General features: G+C 39.5%; 1 protein-coding gene across 1 annotated transcript in view; it reads left to right on the plus strand.

Moving 5' to 3' along the window:
• The window catches only part of LOC143032848 (phospholipid-transporting ATPase ABCA3-like), a gene marked incomplete in the record, with an annotated part of 109840 nt that overhangs the window by 60543 nt on the left and 41797 nt on the right, over nt 1-7500 (plus strand).

Here is a 7500-nt window from a genome sequence, read left to right on the forward strand (position 1 = left end):
AGTAGTATCTCAAATAATGGAGACCTCGTTTCGTGTCTGGAATATTGATCACTTGAATAAATCATCTGGCATTGAACAGAATAACAATCTATGAAATATGTTACGTGTTGAGATAGCTAGACCATAGTTAGCAAATAATTCGTTATTTATAATAATGATAATAATGAAAATAATAATAATAATAACTAATAATAATAATAATAATAATAATAATAATAATTAATAATAAATTATCATTATTATTATTATTTCTATCATCATCATCATCATCATCATCATCATCATCATCATCAATCACTGTAATTATTTTATTGTTATCATTATCATAATTATTATAATCATTATAATTATAATTACTATCATTATTATTACTATTACAATTAATTAATTACTATTACAATTGCGAAATTAAATGTGAAATGGGGAAAGAGCATGACAAAAAAATTTGGAAAGTAATAAAAAGATGTTTTGGAAGGAAATTAACATAGAAAGAGCAGGCGAATCAAGTAGAGAAGAAAAGGTAAAAGGTACAGATGGAGAGATGATAATGGAAGAGAAGGCAGTGAGAGGAAGGTGGGAAGAGTATTTTAGGGAGTTGTCAAATGTGAAGGAGGATAGGGAGGGAAAGGTAGTTGCAGTGGGAAGTGCTAAGAAAATGAGAGTGATGAGTGAGGAAAATGGAGGAGAAATAGGGAAGGATGAGTGAAAGCAGCCGTTAAGATGATGAGAGCAGGTAAGGCACCTGGGTTAGATGGATGCCATGCAGAATGTCTGAAGGAGGTACAGTTATGGTGGACTGGCTGGTGAGGTTATTTAATGTTTGTTTAAGAGAGGGTAGAGTGCCGGAGGACTGGAGGAGTGCCTGTATAGTTCCGCTTTACAAGAGAAAGGGAGACAAGTGTGAGTGTAGTAGTTACAGAGGGATCAGCTTGTTGAGTGTAGTTGGGAAGGCTTATGGGCGGGTCTTGATTGAGAGGATTAGGAGAGGAACAGAGGGAGTAATTGGTGAGGAACAGTGTGGTTTTAGGAGTGGTAGGGGACGTGTAGATCAGATTTTTGTGGTAAGGCAGATATGTGAGAAAGCTATAGGAAAAGGTAAGGATGTTTTTTTTTGGACTTTTATGGATCTGGAAAAGACTTACGACAGGGTAGACAGGAATGCACTGTGGGAGGTACTGTAGATATATGGGATAGGAGGAAAGCTGTTAAGAGCAGTCAAGAGTTTTTATGAGAGTAGTAGAGCTTGCGTTAGGATTAGAAATGGAGAGAGTGAATGGGCTGAGGTAAAGGTGGGACTTCGTCAAGGATGTGTTATGTCGCCCTGGCTGTTCAATCTTTACATGGATGGGGTGGTGCGAAAGATGAATGCAAGGGTAGTGGGTCAGGGGTTGGAGATGATTAAAGAAAATGGAGAAAAGTGGGAGGTGAGCCAGCTGTTGTTTGCTGACGACACTGCGCTTGTAGCAAGATCAGAGGAGGGATTGAGAAAGTTAGTGACATAGTTTGAGGTGTGTGAAAGAAGGAAACTGAAGATAAATGTGGGCAAAAGTAAGGTTATAAGATGTACAAGGGGGGAGAGTTACAGTAGGCTGGAAGTGAGCATTAAGGGTGAGAAACTGGAGGAAGTGGATAGTTTTAGATACTTGGGTGCGAATGTGACAGGAAAGGGAGGAGTGGTGGTGGAGGTAGAATGTAGATTGAGAGAAGCGAGTAAATGCCTTGGTGGATTAAAAAGTGTAATGAGAAATAGACATTTGGGAATTGATGCTAAGAGGTTATATGAAGGAGTGATTGTGCCAACAGCATTGTTCGGGGCAGAAATATGGAACATGAGAGAGGAAGAGAGGAGTTTGAATGTGTTTGAGATGAAATGTCTGAGAAGTATGATAGGGATTACTAGGCTAGATAGAGTGAGAAATGAGGAGGTGAGGAGGAGAACAGGGGTGGAAAAGGAGCTGGGAGATAGGGTTGATGAAAGAGTATTAGGATGGTTTGGACACATGGAAAGAATGAGTGAAGAAAGATTAGTAAAAGAAGTGTGGAAGGCTGAGGTGGAAGGAGTGAATATGAGGGGGTGTCCTATGATGATATGGATGGATGGGGTGAAAGAGGCTTTACAAAAGAGAGGAATGTCTGTGGAGGAAGGATGGGAGAGGACAGAAGATAGGAGTGAATAGAGAAGGGTTGCGTATAGATTAATGGGTGGGGGGTGAGGAAGTATGTATGAAAAAATTTGACGCAGCCCGAAGGGATGTTTCCCCGTCTTCTCCTTTTCTGCATGAGGGGACGGAGAGGGGGGATCGCCGAATTTATGAGGCGGCCTTGCTGTGGATGTGCTGTGTCTTGCGACACTGCTTCTGACCCAGTGCAGTGGTCAGGATGCAGGGATGACCCGTCATCCAGGAGGTGCCAAGATAGGAGGGAGAGAGGAGGGTGGAGAGGAGTGGAATATATGGGAAATGAAATGTGTGGGAGTGATTTCTATGCCTTTTTCTTTTTGGCTACCCTCCGTGTAAGGGGGAAAAAGCCTTTGGTATATGTAATATTACAATTGCAATTACTATTACTATTACTATTACTATTACCGTTACCGTTACCGTTACCATTACTGGTACCGTTACTGTTACCGTTACCGTTACAATTACTATTGCTACAATTACTATTGCTACAATTACTATTACTATTGCTAAAATTTTTGTAATTGTAATAATTGCTATTACAATTGGTTACAATTATTGTAATAGTAATTGTAATAGTAATTACTATTACTATTACTATTACTAATTGTAATAGTAGTAGTAGTAGTAATAGTAGTGATTGTAACGGTGATTGTAACGGTGATGGTAACGGAAACTGTAACTGTAACGGTAATTGTAATAGCAATGGTAATTGTAATAGCAATGGTAATTGTAATAGCAATGGTAATTGTAATAGCAATGGTAATATTAATTGCAATTACAATTACTATTGCAATGGTAATTGCAATGGTAATTTAATTTCAATAATTGCAATAGTAATAGTAATTGCAATGGTAATTGCAATAGTAATTGTAATAGTAATTGCAATTGCAATAGTAATTGTAATAGCAATAGTAATTGTAGCTGTAATAGTAACTGTAATTTTAATAGTAATTAGTAATTACTGTAGTAGTAATTAACTATCAAAATTACAATTACTATTACAGCTACTATTACAGCTAATATTACTATTACAATTGCTATTACAATTATTACTAATTGCTATTACAATTACTAATTATTACAATTATGACATTATTATTATTGTTATTATATGATAATTATAATTATTATCAGTTATAATTATCACTATTATTATTGTAATTATTATTATTACTAACAATTATCATAACTATTATTATAATCATTTATAATTATTGTAATTGTTATAATTATTATTATAATTATTATGACTATTATAGTTATCATTACAGTTATTATTATCATTATCATAATTATTATTAATACTATTATTAGTACTATTATTATATAATTATGATTATAACTATAATTATTATCATTGTTACTATTATCATTGTTATTATTGTTATAATTGGCTGCATGTTATTGTGGCAAAGTAGCATGCAGTTGATACTTTAGGGTCTATATGGGGCGACCCTACGGACCAGAGCCACACATCATTTTGTCTATGATAGAGGAAAACTCTGTTCATAGAGAAATGATGACACTTTTATACTACGACTTTCCCTCCGTTATGCTGTCCTCCAAGCCCTTGTTACTGTCCTGTACCATTTCTCTGAATATTCATTTCTTTTTTTCGCCTACCCTGTGGTGGGGGAAGAGAATGCTACCACCAAGTCTTTCCACTTGAGTCGTAAAAGGCGAAAAAAAAAAAAAAAAAAAAAAAAATGGGACGGGGGATGGGATTAGGAGTCCTGCTACCTGTAGCCCCAAAAGGGGACATTCCTAAATAATAATAAAAAAAAAAAAAAAAAAAAAATAAATAAATAAATAAATAAATTTATTTAAGGCATAAGAGGGTCTGCGAGTTTTCTAACCAGTACCCTAAGGTTTGGTCTTTTAATGTGTGTGAATGTGGTACAGATGAGAGTAAAAGGGAAGAGATAGGCAGTATGTTTGTGAAAAGAAAGATGGATGTGCTTGCTTTGAGTGAAACTGAAATTAAAGGAAAGGGCAACTGAGTTTGGGAGTGTAGCTGGGAGGTACTCAGGAGTAAAGAGGGGGCGAGGGAGAGAAGGGGTTGCTATACTAGTAAGTGAAGAGATAAGTAAGCGGGTAGATGAATGGAAGGAGGTTTCATCAGGGTTGATGTGGATGAAGGTGAAGCTGGGAAGGGAGATGTTGGTTTTTGTAAGTGCGTATGGGCCTAGTAGTGAGAAGAGCGTAGAGGAAAGGGAGGCTTTTTGGGTATATATAAATGATTGCATAGAGGGATTAGGGAGAGATGTCAATGTAGTTGTAATGGGAGACCTTAATGCTAGGGTAGGAAATGAACCAATAGTCAGAGTGATTGGGAAGTATGGAGTTCCAGGTAGAAATCGTAGTGGAAAAATGATGGTGGAGATGTGTCTTGAAAGAGAGTTGATGATAGCAAATACAGTGTTTGGGAAGAAAGTCAAGCATAAGTACACATGGGAGAGGGTGGTGGATGGAAGGGTGGCAGATAGAGCGTTAATGGACTATATAGTGGTGACCAGGAGTATGGTAGGAAGAGTTAAGGATGTACATGTTCTAAGGGGAGAGAGTGGGGGAATATCAAATCATTTTCTGGTGGAAGGTAAATTGAGTGTGGAGAATAGGCGGAGAAAGAGGAAAAGGACAGAAGTTAGGGAGGTAGAGTGAACTGCTTAAATGAGAAAGTGAAGGAGAAGGAGTATAAGAAGAAGCTGAAAGAGGAGTGGGAGGGAGTAAAGGATAGAGTAGAACTAGGAGTGGAGAAGGAATGGGAATTGTTCAAGGAGGGAGTCATAAGATGTGCAAAGATGGTGTGTGGAACAAGGAGGGCGGGAGGAAATAGAAGGAAGGGTAGTGAGTGGTGGGATGAGGAAGCAAAGAAAGGTGTAGAAGAGAAGAAGCAGGCTTTCATAGATTGGCTACAAATTAGGACGAGGGAATCGTATGTGAGGTACAAATTAAAGAGAAGGGAAGTTAAGCATAATATAAAGGAAGCAAAGAAGAGAGCAGATGTGAAATGGGGTAAGATTATAACAGAAAATTTTGAAAGTAATAAAAAGATGTTTTGGAAGGAAATTAAAAGAGAAAGAGGAGGCGAATCAAGTAGAGAAGAAAAGGTAAAAGGTGCAGATGGAGAGATAATAATGGAAGAGAAGGCAGTGAGAGGAAGGTGGGAAGAGTATTTTAGGGAGTTGCTAAATGTGAAGGAGGATAGGGAGGGAAAAGTAGTTGTAGTGGGAAGTGCTAAGAAAATAAGAGTGATGAGTGAGGAAAATGGAGGAGAAATAGGGAAGGATGAAGTGAAAGCAGCTGTTAAATTGATGAGAGGAGGTAAGGCACCTAGGTTGTATGGATGCCATGCAGAATGTCTGAAGAAAGGAGGTACAGTGATGGTGGACTGGCTGGTGAGGTTATTTAATGTTTGTTTAAGAGAGGGTAGAGTGCCGGAGGACTGGAGGAGTGCCTGTATAGTTCCGCTTTACAAGGGAAAGGGGGACAAGTGTGAGTAGTAGTTTCAGAGTGATCAGCTTGTTGAGTGTAGTTGGGAAGGCTTATGGGCGGGTCTTGATTGAGAGGATTAGGAGAGGAACAGAGGGAGTAATTGATGAGGAACAGTATGGTTTTAGGACAGGTAGAGGTTGTGTAGATCAGATTTTTGTGGTAAGGCAGATATGTGAGAAAGCTATAGGAAAAGGTAAGGATGTTTTTTTGGCTTTTATGGATCTGGAAAAGGCTTATGACAGGGTAGACAGGAAGGCTTTATGGGAGGTACTGTAGATATATAGGATAGGAGGAAAGCTGTTAAGAGCAGTCAATAGTTTTTACGAGAGTAGTAGAGCTTGTGTTGGGATTAGAAATGGAGAGAATGAATGGGTTGAGGTAAAGGTGGGACTTCGTCAGGGATGTGTTATGTCGCCCTGGCTGTTCAATCTTTACATGGATGGGGAGGTGCGAGAGGTGAATGCAAGGGTAGTGGGTCAGGGGCTAGAAATGACTAAAGAAAATGGAGAAAAGTGGGAGGTGAACCAGTTGTTGTTTGCTGACGACACTGCGCTTGTAGCAAGATCAGAGGAGGGATTGAGGAAGTTGGTGGCAGAGTTTGAGAAGGTGTGTGAAAGAAGGAAGCTGAAGATAAATGTGGGCAAAAGTAAGGTTATAAGATGTACAAGGGGAGAGAGTGACAGCAGACTGGAAGTGAGCATTAAGGGTGAAAGACTGGAGGAAGTGGATAGTTTTAGATACTTGGGTGCGAATGTGGCAGGAAAGGGAGGAGTGGTGGTGGAGGTAGAATGTAGATTGAGAGAAGCGAGTAAATGCCTTGGTGGATTAAAAAGTGTAATGAGAAATAGACATCTGGGAATGGACGCTAAGATGAGGTTATATGAAGGAATGATTGTGCCAACAGCATTGTTCGGGGCAGAAACATGGAGCATGAGAGAGGAAGAGAGAAGGAGTTTGAATGTGTTTGAGATGAAATGTCTGAGAAGTATGATAGGGGTTACTAGGCTAGATAGAGTGAGAAATGAGGAGGTGAGGAGGAGAACAGGGGTGAAAAAGGAGCTGGGAGATAGGGTTGATGAAAGAGTATTAGGATGGTTTGGACACATGGAAAGAATGAGCGAAGAAAGATTAGTAAAAGAAGTGTGGAAGGCAGAGGTGGAAGGAGTAAATGTGAGGGGGCGTCCTAGGATGATATGGATGGATGGGGTGAAAGGGGCATTACAAAAGAGAGGAATGTCTGTGGAGGACGGACGGGAGAGGACAGAAGATAGGGGTGAACGGAGAGGGGTTGTGTATAGATGGTGCTGTGATGCATGAGTGGGAGTGGGTAGGGGCTGGGGGTGAGGAAGTATGTATGAGAAAATAATTTCTGCAAAAGGGGACGGGGGGGGGTCGCCGAATTTATGAAGCGACCTTGCTGTGGATGTGTTGTGCCTTGCGACCCTGCTTCTGACCCAGGGCAGTGGACAGGATGCAGGGATGACCCGTCATCCTGGAGGTGCCAAGATAAGAGGGAGGGAGGAGGGTGGAGGGGAGTGGAATGTATAGGAAATGGAATGGGTGAGAGTGGTTTTTGTGCCTTTTTCTTTTTGGCTACCCCCCATGAAGGGGGAAAGGACTTTTGGTATATGTATGTATTATCATCATTATTATCATTGTTATTATCATTATCATCATCATCATTATCATCACCATTATTATAATTATTATTATCATTGTCATTATTGTGATTATCATTGTCATTATTTCACCTCCCTTGGAGTCACTGTCACCACCACTGTCAGACCTCTTCCTCTATTCTGTTAGTAGTCACTTAATTTCCCCT

The sequence above is a fragment of the Oratosquilla oratoria genome, chromosome 14, assembly GCF_046742065.1.
Source record: "Oratosquilla oratoria isolate Oo_2021 chromosome 14, ASM4674206v1, whole genome shotgun sequence".
In the NCBI taxonomy this organism is placed as follows: Eukaryota; Metazoa; Arthropoda; class Malacostraca; order Stomatopoda; family Squillidae; genus Oratosquilla; species Oratosquilla oratoria.